The sequence below is a fragment of the Pteropus vampyrus genome, unplaced genomic scaffold, assembly GCF_000151845.1.
Source record: "Pteropus vampyrus isolate Shadow unplaced genomic scaffold, Pvam_2.0 Scaffold62, whole genome shotgun sequence".
In the NCBI taxonomy this organism is placed as follows: Eukaryota; Metazoa; Chordata; class Mammalia; order Chiroptera; family Pteropodidae; genus Pteropus; species Pteropus vampyrus.
The window spans coordinates 4,765,420-4,782,254 of record NW_011888843.1 but is presented as its reverse complement, the minus strand read 5'-3'; the positions used below and the strand labels follow the sequence as shown (position 1 = coordinate 4,782,254).

General features: G+C 44.1%; 1 protein-coding gene across 1 annotated transcript in view; it reads right to left on the bottom strand.

The window, feature by feature from the left end:
* ATP8B1 (ATPase phospholipid transporting 8B1) overlaps positions 1–10,958 on the bottom strand; it is a 113,975-nt gene extending 103,017 nt beyond the window's left edge. Inside the window, exon 1 of the mRNA XM_023531171.1 lies at positions 10,616–10,958. The gene's annotated coding sequence lies outside the window, so the exon portion shown is untranslated. The remainder of the gene's footprint in view (positions 1–10,615) is intronic.
* Between the last annotated feature and the right edge of the window lie 5,877 nt (positions 10,959–16,835).

The window sequence follows — 16,835 nt, the reverse complement described above, 5'->3', positions numbered from 1 at the left end:
GTCCACGCTGTCAGTTCTCAAGGTGTCTGGTCTCCAGCCAGGACTCCTGAAACTGTCTAAGCTTGACCGGCCATTCCTGAGTGTCCCAGCGACTGGAACCGAACACGGCAAAAGCTAAATTCTTAATCCTTCGGCCCGTCCTCTGTCTTTGACACTATTATCTTTAGCCGTTCATGATAGAAATTTGAAAATCACTGGATACTTTCCTCCTACGAGGTTCTCAAATCCGATGCATCGCCAAGGCCAAGATTCCACTTCTAATTCTAAAACGCAGCTCCCATCTGCCGTGTCTAATCTCCACTCGTGTCATGCTGGCCCAAGCCCTCATCATCTCTCTCATGGACACTGCAGCAGCCTCTTGACTGGTCTCCTCCCCACACTCCACCCATTCCCCACATCACGGTCTAGGCTATCAGCTGAAACCAGAACTCGAACCTGGTCACTCCACTGCTTAAAAATACATTAACACCTCCCCATCACGTTGGCCCCTGCCTACACCTCATCCCATACTTCCTGGCCCCACCAAGAGCACAGCATCATCTCTCACCATGGGGTCTCTGTGCATGCTGATCTCACTGGCGGGACCAAGGGAAGCCTAACTGGCACCTTCTTATCTTTCAGATCTCAGTTTAAGTATAATTTCCTCCCAGAGACGCTCCTGAGCTAATTTTTTCTTTTTTTACTGTGATAAAATATACACAACATAAAATTTAACAGTTTAGCCATTTTTAAGTGTATAGTTCCGTGGTATTATGTACAGTCACAGTGTCGTGCAGTCATCACACCATCCATTTCCAGAACTTTTTCATTTTCCCAGACTGAAACTCTGTGCCCATTAAATAAAAGCTCCCTCTTCCCCTTCCCCTTCGCCCCTGGTAACCCCTGTTCTACTTTGTCTCTATGAATTCGAGTATTCTAAGTACCTTGTATAAGTGGAATCATATAGGTTTGTCCGTTTGTGTCTCACTTTTATCACATAGCATAATGTCCCTGAGGTTCATCCGTGTCGTAGCACGGATCAGAATTTCCTTCCTTTTTACGACTGAGTAACATTCTATCGTAAAGATACACCACATTCTGTTTATCCGTTTCATTCCTCAAAGGCCATCTGGGTTCCTCCCGGGCCATGTTCAAGTAGGCTTTCTTTATTCTTTTAGTAACATCTTATTTTCCTTTGAGTGCTTATTATACATTGTAATCCTAATATCAGCTTGTTTCATATCTCTTTGGTCCAATATTTTGTTTACTATCTACTCCTGCCATCCCATCCCCAACAATCCTGTAAGCTCCAGGACGGGGAGGACCACGACCGTTTTTAATAAATAATTGTTGAATCATTAAATGAAAGAAAATCATGACACCACCAGAAAGCCACTAGTCTTTAGATTCACTGGTAATTTGCACGGACTTTGGATTCGACAGTGAAAAAGAACAAATTAATGCATACGTGCGCACACACACGCACACACTTAGCTCTCTGGGCAGAAAAATTCCCTTTATAACATGTAAGTCAGTCTATTTGTGACTAGCACACATCTTCATTCCTGTGTTCTTTTTCAGAATGTATTGTGGGTTGAGTGAAAAGGGTGAAGGGCTTAAGAAGTACAAACTGGTAGTTACAAAACAGCCATGGGGATGTAAAGTACAGCATCAAAAATATAGTCGGTAATATTGTAATAACAATATATGGCATCAGATGGGTACTAGATTGATCAGGGGGATCGCCTCTTAAATCATATAAATACGTGTCTAACTATTATGCTGTACACCTGAAACTAATATAAAATGATACTGAATGTCAACTATAATTGAAAAAAAAAGAATGCATCATGTACAAAAGTAATGTACATATTCAGCAATATAGAGAAATTAAATAGGTATCGATAAATGCTGCATGGCTGAACCTTGAAAACATTATGCTAATTAAATAAGCCAATCACATAAGACCGCATAATATATAATTTCACTTACGTAAAATGTCCAGAATAGGCAAATCCACAGAGTCAGAAAGTCGATGAGAGGTTGCCAGGAGCTGAGGTCAAGAGGGAATATGAGTGACAGCTAAAGGATACAGGATACCTTTTTGGGGGGTGATGAAAAGTTTCTAAAATAGATTGTGGTGATGGTTGTACAACTCTGAAAATACACTAAAAATCGTGAAATTGTACACCTTAAAAGAATGGATTGTACGGTATACTATCTCAATACAGCTGTTTTTTAAAAAGACGGCAGATGTGTATTGAGATGGGGGGTGGCCTGCCTGTGTATGAGGGTTGGGAAGAGCTTGCCTTCCCAGCTAGACAGTGCACCAGACAGAGGAGAAAGGGAGCAGGGCCTCGGCAGCAGACCTGGAGGGACAGCCTGTTTTCTCATGCACGGGGGGCCCGCCTTGCCCCCAGTACCCTGTGGATTATGGACTATCTTCCTTTCAATGCGAGGCCTCTGCTTCTTGCAAATCGCCTTTTTCTAATACCACCCCTCCCCGCTACCAAAGTAGGAAGGCATGCTCTGATGATAAACACAGTGAAAGTTCTCTAAACCCAAACCTTATATAAATAGGCATATTTGTGAAGAGCCTCTTTATAACCTATTTTGAGTGATCTAAACACAGCCCATTGAATTTACAGCATTGGGAAACTGATTTCCGTCTGCAACCCATGCTCCGCCAAGAAACTTATCTTTGGCTCCTCTTTCACACCCTATATCCAAGCTGTCCGGAAGTCCGCTGGTGCTACCTTTAAACCTTCTCTCTCAGACATCTGCCCAGGGTCAAGCCTCCTAAATGGTCTCCCTGCCTAGGAGCTCTCCCCCTGCCTGACCTCCACACAGCAACCAGAACGATCCTTTGCAAACGCAATTCAGATCGCAGACCTCGCCACTCCAACAGGCAACTCCTGCACTGGCCGCACGCCCCCGCCTCCATCTTGCACAAAGTCACAGCCAAAGTCCTTACCCGCCCAGGAAGCTCCCACATGAGGGGGATCCCCAACCTCTCTGCTCTTGTCTTCTCCTTTCCCCTCCTTCCCCACTCACAGGTATGAGGAACAGCCTACTACCCGTTCATCAGGCTTCATGGGAGGAGCCAGGCACTACCCAGGTAGGGCCTCTGGACCAAGACGGTTGTCCCCTCTGCCTGGGACACTCTTTCCCCAGATCTTCATGGTTCATCCCTTTCCAGTGAGGCTTTGTTCCAATGTCACCTCCTCTACTTTACCATTGCCTCCTGCTCCCTGCCCCACACCAAGTCCCTGTACCCTGCCCAGCTCTCTCTTTTCATCCCATGTAGCACTTATTTCTAGCACACAATCTACGTACTTACTATCATCATTCTCTCTGTCTCTCTCCCCTCTCTAGGAGGTGAGCTCCCCGAGGGCAGGCACTTTAACTACTTGATTCACTGACAGATGCCAAGTGCCAGGCACAGAAAATGTGCTTCCTATGAATCATTGGCCGGCTGGCTGGGTGGCTACGTGAGGGCTCTGTTTGCTTCAGACTTTGTAAGGCTAAGGAAGGGGGTCCACTCCGTGGAATAACTAAGGAGACAGGAAGTTCCCTAGGAGTTTACTTTTTTGGCCATTTAGGCCAGAACTCAAGAAATGGGACCAATTAGTTAACTTAGAGTTCAGGGCCCAAGCAAACTTTCTTCTGCTTTCAAAAAGAGTGTTGGTCCACGTAATCTCAAAGACACATTGGCTGTGACTTAGATCACCACTCGCACAGTCTGAGGTTCTCAAACTGACCTGTAAGCGGGGAAAGCCTAAAGGTGATTTTTTAAAAAAGTATTCTTAATCATGCAGAGCTACACAAAGTGTCAAAGCTCTGAGAATTAGCCACATCAGCCCCAATATCCTTTTTGTAGCTGTGAGTAGCATAGGATAGGAAGGTGGAATGATACCCGGGGATGGTGGTGTTTGGGGTTAGCTTGAAAAAATACATATATATATATATATATATACACACATCTATATATACTTATATAAGTATATATATATAAGTAAATATATAAAATATATTTACTTAAAAATACATTTAATATATATAAATATATAAGTAAATATATAAAATATATTTACTTAAATCCTTATTTTGCATAATTTTCATGGCACAGTATGATCATACACTCATATGAGTGTATTATTCTCTAAAAATATAGATTAAGATGTCTTTAACATAAACTGATATCTAATTGTTATAAAAAGGCTTCTGGTTTTTATCCTGCTACAACTATAAGCACATTATGACACAGATGCGACATTTGACCTTTCTGCCACTTCACAGTCTGTAACTGACCTTGTGCCTCAAAGCTTATGTTGAAAACCAAGGGTTCTACCTTAAGGTAGAACATAATCTGGCTTTTAAGTATTCGATTTTTTAAACATGTAATTATCAGGTTTTCTCATATTCTAACCCTCCTTCCATCAAAAAATTATTTATTTATTTATTTTTATCCAAGTCAATTCTGGAGGAAAGATAAGGATTTTTTTTTTTCTCCACTACACAAGGTCCTTCCTAGAAGGCAGCTTTGGTCTCCAGAGGTCTCCAGAGGTATCCAGACCATGGAGACCGGTCTCCTGAGCTCTTACTCTGGCCCTGGCACAGATCACAGGGTCAGCCACACCACGGGCCAGTTGGGTGATGGCCCAGCTTTGTAAGCTGCAGGTGAGAAGGAGAAGCACATGGCTGCCCTTCATGTGTCTTCAACACATCCATCCTCCTCACAGTTCCCCACGTTATGATCTCCTAGCCGTTTTGGAGGAAAGTGTGGTCTTAAATACCACGTGTCCCTGCCAGTCTTACCCACTTTCTATGAAAGATACATCTCACAAAACTGAATAAGATCTCAAAAACTACCGTGAACAGACATTCCTATGCCTGTGTCCAGAGCAGCACTATTCATAGTAAGCAAAAGTGGCCACCATCCAACAAACCAAGTGTCCGTGGACAGATGACCGGGTAAACAGAATGTAGTAGATACACACAATGGAACAGTATTCAGCTTTGAAAAGGAAGCAGAAGAGTCTGATACATGCTCTGACATGGATGAATCTCGAAGACACTATGCTGAGTGAAATAAGCCAGTCTCAAAAGGATAAATATTGTATGATGGCACATACGCGAGGTACCTTAAAATAGCCAAATTCATGGAGACAAATAAAGGAGAAGGGAGAATAGGGAGTCACTGCTGAATGAGGAGAGTTTCCGTTCGGGACGATTAAAAAATTCTGGAGAGGGATAAGGGTGATGGTTGCACGATACTATGAATGTGCTTAATACCCCTGAATTCATGCTTTAAATTTGTTAAAATGATATATTTCATAAGCATTTTACCACATTTAACAAAAACCCATGAAATACATCTCTGAGGTCATCAGGAAATCTCCTCTCCTCCCAAAATCGTCTGGTATCAAAAACAGAGTATAGATTTTCACCTCATTTTCACAATCTCCGCAGTCTGATAAACCCCACACACTCAGTTTCCTTGTTTTATCAAAAATTCTTGAGGCTCAGAGGCCCACAAAAATTCTTAGTGCCTGTCTTAGAGGTCCTCACATTTATTTCCAATGTGGCAATAGGACCAACATTTTCCAGCATAAAACGTATAACATCTGACCCATCCATCTCCTGACATGAGTGAAAATTTAAACCAGCCAAGTCACATGGTTCTCTGTTTTCTTAGAGAGAATATCAAACATGTTTTCTGGACCCACAGATCATATACAGATCTCAGAGAAGGGTCTCAGTAGTTCACTGTGTCCCAAGAAGACAGAATAAGAATTTGGGTACAAGTCGTGTCACACTTTATAAAATCAATAACGCATCCAACCCATGGAAGCTTCCCCAAAGAACAAGGATGGATAGCCAGATACTGTGTGAGGCTACTGCCTAATGCCCGAGGAGTTCCAATGAGAGCGTTCTGGCTCGACTCAATTTAAGGAGAGGTCAGAAAACTGATTTCAAACACTGCCTGTGCTAAATCAAACAAACCTCAACTCTGGTGGAACAAAAGCCACTCAGTAAAGAGACAAAACCATAAAAGACAGCCCTGTAAATAAAGACCAAAGATACCAGCCAAAGGTCAGGCTACACATGCACCCAATGCAGAAGTGCCAGGCTTCTCAGTCACGCTGGGGGTGGGCGGGGGCAGGGGGAGGTGGCTGTCGCTACTGAAGGACTGCCCAGAACAAGAGTGACGTCTGTCCTTCCCAGAATCAGTGGGATTCCCACCCTGACCCTCTAGAGCTTCCAAGCCTGGCTCTACCTTACTCAATGCAAATTCACTAGACTTGACACTCATAATGAAACACAGAGCTTCAGAGTTAGAATTGACCTGGGCTGTCCTCCAGGGTCTAAGGCAACCATCTCTCCATGCAGGGAGGGACAATGTCCAGGGCAGGGAGAGAGAGAATGCCTGACCTACTTTCTTACTGAAGAAGAAAAAAACCCACACAACTCAGGCCCCCTGAAAACCTCATAGGCTTCTGTGAAGCAGAGATAGGTAATCCTAAGCATAGTGCCTAGAGAAGATGCTCGAGCCATTTTAAATATGAATGAATGAATGAATGAATGAATGAGATTATACCAAGGGTCTCTGTCATTAGCAACACTTACCAGGCCCCACCACTAAGAAACCACGCAGAGAGCACAGATCCTTTAAAGAAGACCTAGGTCCAGAAACATCCGAATTTTGAAAAGGAAAGAGTAATTTTCTTTTTTAAAAACAGGAATATGGAGGCTGAGAGAGAGAGGAAAGACAGGAAGCAGTGGGTAAAGGGGACACAGCACTGCTCAGTATGTCCCAAGGGCCTCCACTGTGCAGGAGGAGGAGCAGCCATGTGAAAGTAGCCAGGGCCCTTCATGGCTGTGACTGAGTGGGCATGTCCCTAGGTCACCAAGCACCCCGCTCCTTTGTGCCCCCCACAGACGCCCATTCTTCAGTATTCAAGACCTGGATTTGTGGAAGTTCAGAACCTCACCCCTACTCTAGATGGCTCTTTCTTGCCAGCGCCTGGTGCAAATAGGCAACTATGTTTGCTTAATAAATACTAACATATAGAGTGATTGATTTCTGCCTCCTACATGGTCTAGAACAAAGGCAATTGCTGGATGAGCAGTAGATACTTACTGTGCGATAGCAACGACCACCCAATAGTAATGACTGCTTTTTATGGAGCTCTATGCTAAGCTCTTTTAGCTAAATTCTTTCATTTGGAACTCATCGTACAACCTAAAAGGTAGTACTGCTGTTATTCCATTTTACAGATAGGGAAACTGAAGCCAGAGGGATTAAGTGACTTGCTCTAGGTTTTACACCTGGGAAGTGTGGAGGCCGGGATTCCAAGCCAGGTCAAGGAAATCCCGAGAGTGTGTGATCAGCCTCTATTTACTGCTGCCTCTGGGCTCAGTGTGCATTGGGACCAGTTATCAAACATATTAGTTTCCCACTGGGCATGGTTTTGGCAACACTTTACTTAAAAGTGCATGCATTTGTAAGTATTAGTAACAGTACTTATGTGTTCCTAAATGACTAGATAATAAAACTTTGTTTTTTAAGAATAACAGTGAGAAACAAGACTGGGTGTGTGCGTGTGTGCTTTCTAGATTCTTCCTCCACAATGCCGGGTCTTCAGTGACACAGGACCTCAAAAGATCTTAGACTTTATTTTTGGGCATTATTTTTAGCTGGGCACAGTGACGGGGATTCAGGAGTAACTTGGTTAACAGAAAAAAGAAGGATAAGCGATCTTTTTTGTGTGTGTTATTAAAACTCTTCTGGTAGCGAATTTATTTTTACTTATCTTAATAAGTAACAAAACACCTACAGGCACGAATACAATTAATCTAATTGAATGATACCAACAAACAGACCTGAAAACTCACAAGATACCTAAAGATACCGCAAAGAAGAACTTCCTGGGAAATTAATCTAGATGCAAATGTAGACTCAAATTCTAAACTTAAGTGCTTAAGAAACTTTAACTGCACCTTTCTTTAGAGATAAACGTCATGAATGGACTCCACAAAACGTGTTACCTAAAAAGCAAGTTCCTCTGCATTCATAAAAGCATAGGCTTCTTTTACTATGATTGAAACTAAAGAGCAAAGGTGACTAGTAGATTAAAATCTCTCCAGAATGGGTCATAAGGATTACCTAGATTTCATGAGTGTTGTTTATGAAAAATAAAATGGAATTCAGACTAGGAAGCCAATAAACTATGAAAAATACACCAAACACCTGAGCATCGCACTAATTTTTAAAAATATCAGATTAATAAAGAAATAATAAAGTGACATTCAAACCCCTACTATAGACAAGGCACATCCACCTGTTCTCACGTAATTCTCTCAATAACCCAAGTAGGTCGACAATATCTTTTTCCCCCCAGCTAATGAGTAAACTGAGGTTCTGAAAATTTAGGAATTTTCATCTGAGGTTATACAATTTAAAAAGTAAATCATATAATGAAAGTAAATTATAAAAATTAAATACAATTTAAAGTAAGTAAAATAACTGAAATCTATGGGAATCTAAATCCGTATGTTTTCCACTACTCCTTCCTGTAGAAGGAAGAGAGAAAAGAAAGGAAAGAGGAAGAAAAGAAAGGAGTACAGACAGACAGGGAAAGAAACATTCTACAACCAGATCTCAGTGTCATCAGTACTAAGATCCCAGAGACTGAAATGCAGGTGAAACATGGAACTAGTCTTGAACTTGCCTCAGACCTGCAGGCTTCTTTTTGTTAAGCCATTTGCCTTACCAAATCATTATTTTAAAGCCTCAGCTAAACAAACAAACAAACCCTCGAGTTCTATCACTAACAAGTAATAAGCGCATACTCGTATGCATTTTCCTTAAAATAAAAAACCAGAAAGAACGCTTCAAAGTAGCCAGAGCTGCTCTCACACAGATGCCATTCGTGTTCATTAATATTAAGCCACATGGGTCTCATTTGGTCCTCAATAACAGACGCAAAGAACCACTAAAAATTACCCAAGCACTAGCCACTAGAAAATGGCAAGTGAAGAAAGCTGTTAAGTTTTCGTACCTAAAATTAGAAGGAGGAGGCCTCCAGGACATAATGAAAACCATTAAGAGAATTCAGAGAGGGGTAATTGCAGACACGCGGACTTCTCCCCAGACAGCAATCAGCTAATAACCATTAATCATCTTTTGCACAGTATATGCATTTACTTACAATGGGTTTTAATAAGGTCTGCAACAACAGGCCCAGAATTAATGAATGGCATTTTAGGTCTAACACAAAAATACTCTTGAGATGGTGAAAATTAGAACTTCTACTTCATGTTTTGTGTTGTTGCCTCTTTTTATATGCGCTTATATTTACTATCACTGGAGACTTTATCACACCATTTTTTTAGTTTTTCTGCCTAAAAGCAGTTAACCTTGGTCCCTAACCTACTGTGTAGTGGGTGAGATTCAAGCACTTCGCCTGTGTTGTCTCCTTTAATTCTCAAGGAGCGGAGACAAAAATTTAAAGGCAGTGCAATCAGGAAGGTGGGAGAGAATCTCTTCTCAAGCCAAGAGGGCGGGCGGTTTCCGGGAGGAAAACTTGGCGGCGTCCGGAGCTACCCTAGAAGGCCTTGGAGCCCACAAGGGGCTGCGCCTGCAGGCCGAAAGGGTCGGGTGGGGCTCGGGGAGACTCACTGGGCGGAAACGTGGCCTAAGTCCTTCGTACTTGAGCGTGTCAACTCCGTTCCCCCGCTCTGCATCCTGGTCCTACCTCTACAGCGGTCAAGAAGCTGCGTTCTGCGGCACATCCGGTGGGAACGAGGCGCGCACACGCCCCTGGGAGAAGTTACGCGGACAACGCAAGCTTTTCCTTCACTTGGGAGGTGTGGGGACGTGGGAAGTTAAAACACTCGCTATTCTCTGCAGTACCACCCACACCCAATAAGTCGCCCCTCCGCACGCATAAAGCGAGGTGGCAGCGCTGGGCATCAAACTGAGAAGGGAAGGAGATGGGCCGTAGCAGTGCTGTGGGAGCTGGCAGATAACGACCCAGCAATCACCGGGGAAAGTAACCCGTTCCCCCACCACCTCCCAACGTGTGTAAAAGCGCATGGAAGATGTCGGAAGGGTGCCTGGTCCCGCAACCGGCGCAGTAGAGGCGATCTCACCCTCCATCCTTCCCCAAAGCTGCGGCCAGGTATATATGGCCCTAAGGTCTTTTTCGGATGCGTTGACATCGGCTCCCAAAGAGGTTCCAGCAGAACCCAGCCACAGGGGACTTCCAGAGGGCCGGCAGACACTTCAGGGAAGCCAGCGGCACTTTCCAGGGACCCGCGAGCCGCGCCAGGTTTGACCCTCGGAGTTTAACCCAGACGTGTGTATAGCAAACGAGCGAAGGCTCCAAACACCTCCCGCGAGTTCCCTCCGCTCCCGGCCAGCCAGCTGTGCCTCCTCATCCCCGAGCCCGCAGAGGCTTCCTCGCCCCCATCCAAACCCCACCAGTGTGGACTCAAAAGACCCAGGGCTCGGACAGCTGCTGCCACTGCATCTCGGATCCCCAGTCCGCCAACCCTGGGGCGGTTAGAGGATCTGCTGGGCCGACAGAGTGGGGAAGCTCGGGGCCCCCGGCGCCGCGTCCCTGCTTACCTGGCGCTCGCTGGGCCCCAGGTGGGGCATCCGTCGGGTGCCAGCCTCTCCGCGCGCTCGCTGCGCACCTGGCCGCCGCCGCCCGGCCCCAGCTCTGGCGGAGGAGCTAGCGCTTCATGGCTCACGGGGGCTGGCCCGGGGCCCCGGGAAGCTTGTCTGTCCAGTTGGCGGCGGCTCTCGCGGCTCGCCAATAGTCCTCGCCTTTCCCCGCCCCTTGTCCGCGCGCCCTTCTTCTGTGGCCGCCCTTTTCCCTCCGCTCCCCGCGACCGGACAAACTGGTTTCTCTGCTCCGGGATGGTGCCTCCCGTCTCCCTTTGGCAGCTGCGGCTGCAGCGCACCGCAGAGGCCGGGGCGGGTCCAGCCGTCTGCCCTCCCTTTGTCCCTCCCGGGGGGCGGAGAGAGGCTGGACGGTGAGCCTCTGCGCAGACCGACGCGGCCCAGGTCGAGCCCTGCGCCCTCCGTGCGCCCCGGCGGCAGGTGGGCCCACAGCCTGTGGCCTCCGCCTCGCCGGCTCCGCGACCTGGCAGCTGCGGTCGCTCTCAGCTCTCCCAGTGGTCCTGCCCCACCTGGGGGCCGCGCTCGCCACCCCGCCAGCCCCGCTTCACTTTCCCGCCGCCCTCGTCCGTCGTGGCCACCACCCGGGGTCGGTGACCGCGCCAATCCGGAAAGCTGGCGGGGCCACTGCTCCCCGGAACTAAGCTCCCTTGGTAAGGAGAGCTGTACCCTCTCGATGCCAAGTCACGTTCCCGGACAGGTCACCGAATGTGTGTCGCAGCTCGACGCACGGAGCACGGGGAAAGAGACTGTGCCAAAAGACTTCAAGAAACTTATCCTGTAATTGCAGCAAGCAGGCTTTCCGCTGAGACCAAACTTCCTCACCTTTTCAGGTTTGGGGTCAATAGGAGCCAAGGCGCGGCCTGTGAACGGTGCGGTGTAGTTGACAGTGTTGGACTCGCGGGCATGGTTGACAGCTGGTGTTTGGCTTGTGAGTCGCACCTCCCTTGTATTGCACTCAACACCGAAAGTTTCCCTTCAGCAGAATTTTACTGCTTATCTGCTAAGTCACTGAGATACGAATGAATGAAAGCCAAAGATGAATTAGATTTTGTTAAAATGTAGTAGTAGAGCCAGGACTCAAGTTACCTGCAGATCAGAGAGGCTCAGGTCATTGACCTGAGAGTTCAGACTCACATCTGGGGGCTGGCTTATGGGAGACCATCGAGGAGGCCATGCTTGAGGCAAGACTCAAAGATCCACACATTTAGGGATTAGAGTTGCATGGAGAGGGTATTCAAAAAGTGGCCCATTGATTTGATCTTCAGCTGTATGAAGGATTCAACTAATAACAGTTAAACCCTAGACTACCCTGGGTTTCTTTTTCATTAGTTACACTTGACCTTTGACTAGGTAGTGCTGGTCAGTTATTTAATTTCTCTGGGCCTTAGTTTCTTCATCTGTGAAATGAAACTGGACCAGATGATCTAAATGGTTCCTTCCAGTGCTTATTTTCTGAACCCAACAACAGAGCCAAGGTACAGAGGCTTGAAAATATGGGCCTGTCTAGTGACAATGGGGTAGACCAGTCATCTAGCAATACAATTAGTATTGCATAAGTCCAGGGAGGGAGTTAGGGTCAGGAAGTCCTTGAATGCAGGCTAAGGAGTTTGGATTTGCTTTTGGCAGCACCTGCAAACCATTAGAAGTTTATGACCACAGCAGTGACATGATCAAGGCTGTGTTTTAGGGAAAGTCATGGGGATAGTTTGGAAGAGGCTAAGACTGAACATGGGGGTACTATTTGGGAGACTAGTACAGCAACATAAGGCGGGGCTGCAGGAGTTGCCAGTGGAAATGAAAAGGCAGAGGCGTTTCCAGGGACACCCTGAGGAGAAATGGCCAAGATACGGAGAGGCCAGACCTGCAACTGACTGGCAGACAGAAATATAGAAGACAACCAAGGTCTCCAGGTTAGCTGATGGCATTAGTAGGAACAGCAGAGTCAGAACGAGGGAGGCCACTGGGGAGGGCTCTGCCCCACCGGGAGAAATGCCAGTAAACCTGGAATCGAGAGATGAATCTAGACTAAAAGAGGGTCATTTCCTTCTTGCAGATCTACCAGCAAGTGCTCAATCTGTCCAGGAAAACGGTGCCTAGAAAAGACTATGCTGAGACACATCCAAACTACACTCACGCCCGATTTAATAAATACCACTCCTACTGCTGCATTTAGCATCTCTATGAAGACACTGAAGACTTCAAGCTAGGTTGCTTCTCTTACAGACAACACGGAGGGGAGAAGGTGTGGACAAAGGGATACTTAACAAATATTTATTGAGTATCTACTATGTGCTAGGCATTGTTCTAGTTCCTTAGGTAAATCAGTGAACCAATCAGGCAAGTTGTATCTTAAAAGGTGACAAATACTTTGAAAAAAATAGAACAAGACTGACTGGGAGGAGGCCATAGAGGGAGCCTTCTAGGATGCTGTAAGAACTCTTCACCTTGATCTGGGTGGTGGTTATGTGAGTGTATACGTTTATAAGAGTTCATCAACCTGTACACTTAATATTTGTACATTAAAAATAAACAATAAAAATAGAACAAGGTTAAGAGATTAGGAATGGGAGAATGAGTTGTAATTTTAAATAATGTGGTCGCTGTAGGCTTCATGAAGAATTGCATTTGAAAAAGAATTGCCAGGTGAAGGGGTTCCATCCTCAGTGAGAGAAAAGTTTTCAAAGCCCATCTTGCCTGGAATCCACCAGAAAAGGGCATATTCAGACCTCGTCCTACTGAGTTTCTCTTACCTAAGCCTTCCGCACTTTTCTGGTCATGGGGAAGGAGACACTCAGAACACGTCAGCTGATACTGCTGATAAAGGAAGTAGCTCACCTGGAAATCCTGACCCTTGTCCTCTCTGAAAGAACTGTGCCAAATTTCAGGGTGCCTTGTCAGGTCAATCACTGAAAGTGCATCATGCATGCAACAAAGATACAGTCATTTCTAAAAGGGTGACAATGCTTTTCAGCTTTTGTAGTTCGTAATTTCCTCCAACAGTTTTTTTTTTCCTTCCTCTTTTCTTGGCAACACTTCTGTGCATTTCCATGATGTGAGTAGAAAGGCTGGGGAGGTAGCTAAGAGAACTAGCTCAATTTTGCTGAAAATTCATTTCCTAGAATTTTTTCTACAAGATAAGAGCCAAGAGATAAAAGATATGTTTAAAGAGAGGTGATACTGCCTGTCTTCGGTTCTTTGCTAAACTCAGTGGTCATTTAAGCTAAAGCGTTTAATGCCAATGGAAAAGGAGTCATGACACACAGGTGTTACTGTAACCCGTGCTTGGCAGTCAAAATTAACTCAGTTGGAAGGTGAATTCTTCACAGCCATCGTCTAGACCAGCTCCAGAATGTTAAACATGAAAAGAAGATACCTCTTATATGAGCCTGTCTTTGCACTAAGTAAAATTAGAAGCTTCAGCTAGTCTAACCTCACTTTCTTTTAGGTGGAATTAAAACAGATACAGATGGTATATTCTATCTCTACACAAATACTTTCCCAAATTTCCTCTGACTTACATGCTTTCCACTTCCTTTACTACTTAGTGACTCCATTTTTTTCTTACCAACATTTTAAATTATAAAATTGGATTTCAAGAGAAACATTAAACATCAGGTAACAAAGTGTATCTCAGTTATTTTGGCTTAATATGCATGAGATATTAGGGGACGTATTATTCCTGGGCACATTATTAAAATTCACTTCTCTTTCATATTCACGAGCATGTAAATGTGTAGAATCAGTCTACAGTTTTTCTTTATTTACAAGGAGATTTTAATAATCTACTGTCTATCTATATAGAAATAAAATGAACATTACATTGAATCTGTGTTGATAATACTAGTTAAGCTTAATTTATATAGTTAATTTAACGAATAAATGTCCAAAATGTCTTGTGATCATTGATAGTATATGTAGCCATGTTTTCATGTAGCCATAAGAAGTTTATATATAGTATCTTATGCTCTATTTTCACCGTGTACCATGATCATGAAAACATCCTTCCCTTTGTCCCTCATCCTCCATGACTGGCATACTAATCTCCCCCATCCCAAACTGTTTGCAATCCACTGAAATCTGAATAGTATTTGATATTCCCTCTGCTTAATATATCCTCAACTCCTTGATCCAGCTCCAAAGTGGCTCCCTCTGGGTAAGCCTTGCCCCACTCTCCACAGACAGTGGTTTCCACAGCATTTTGCACCTAACTTCTAGGAAAGCCTTTATTTCATTGTATTTTAACTGATTACCTGTCTCCTTTCCCGATGCATAGGGAGCCCTTTGAGATCCAAGACTGAATTTTAATCTTCTTGGTCTCTCTTGGCATAGAACACTGCCAAGTGGCTATCAATTCTTGTAGAATGAATGAATGGTCTGAGTAGTCATACTCTCTATGTGTGTTTATAGTTACATAGTATTTTCTCCTGCTGAGGATTTAATCATTTGCTATTGTGGAATATTTATGCATTTTCCAGATTAGTTTTCAGAAATACCTGATCAATCACAACCCATCACTATTTTTAGGGCTTCTAAACATCTTATTTCTCTCTGGTTCCTATTATTTTGTGGGTTGCGATTTGACCTTCTTTACTTTATTCTAGAAACAGTGTCCCTCCAGTACAAAAAAAGGTTTTGCTTTATTAGAACGAAGACACGTGTAAGCTTTTGTTGCTATCACTGGAGCAGTAGAACGAATAGTATTCAAGTTTTCCCATAAAGTTGTAGCAGCATATGCTACGGATGAGTACTGCCTTTTTAGTTTTCTAAACTGTCTATATGTGTGTAAACATATGTGTATGATGTTTACAGATTGTCCCTATCTGTAACATATAAATAATATGTGTGTATGTTAACATATTTATATGCTATAGATAAACAGCCAGCATGAGTGGTTGTCCCCCCCGCCCCAATTAAAGAAAAGCAAATTAAATGCAAAAAAAAAAAATGAGAAACAAATTTTCACTTATCATACTGTCAAAGAAAAAATCTGGTGCTATACTGCACAGTCAGTGATTATGAGGAAACAGGATTTCATATGCTGTTGGTGTGTGTGCAAATTGCACAGGTTTTTTTTTTTTTTAAGAAAATTCAGAAACAAATAGCAAAATTTTAAACATATATGCCTGCGCCTCAAAAATTCATGTCTAGGAATTTATCCTAGAGATGTATTTGAACATTTACACAAGGTGAATGTGCATAAATATTCATTTCAGCCTGTTTTTTACTTCAAAAGACCAGACTTGGCCTCAATGTCCATTAATAGAAGGCACATCCGTATAATGGGATAATCATTGGTCATTTAAAAAAAGTTAAGGCGATCTAGTTATGCTGTTATTTGGAACATCTCCAAGACATATTGTTACATGGAAATGCAAAGTACAGAGGAGTGGAACTCTGAGCTAGCAGGTGAGGGGCAGATCAGGGGGAAACGTCAAATAGATGATTTTTCTGTCACCTCAGATTCAAATTCCACAGCACTAGTCAAGTCCTGTTCCAGAGGGACACATGAAAGGAACACCCTCCCCCCAAAATAAAAGCATTAGTCCTGTACTAATAAGGAGACAGAGCGCCACCTAAATGCCTTTCACTGAGCAATTCCCGGTAACTCCCAGTAGCAGAACAAAAGGAATTCTCAGGACTACGATGAAAGGAAGTCCTGTTGTGACAGAATCTACCCACATTGAAACAATGGGACAGAAGGCCACAGCAGGGCATATCACAAGGGGGAGAAAAGATAAACTGATAAATTATGCATTCGACTATCCTGAGAGAAGTTTTATGGTTATGTGCGAAATTTGGGAACTGGATTAACGGTGGGAACATGTGGGAAAAGGTACATGGGGAAAAAAGGCAATTATTAACTCCAAACCAAAAATCTTTTGAGAGAGGAAATGGAATCGTAGTATATGTACCGCATGGCTTAGCTGCAAACAATATTTCCATACTCATAATAATGCACCCACTGAATATGATTTAACTGTAAATGGAAATCTAATTATGAAGGGAGAATGGAGGGGGACCGTGAGGGTATGCATGTGTGTGCGTAGGAAGCGTTCTGGGTTGGGATGCATATGAGTGTTAAATCATCTTCGCTCATAACGGAAAGTAAAGAGATAATGTCTAAGACAGCAAAACATCAAAAAATGGCACTATAAGCATGTTA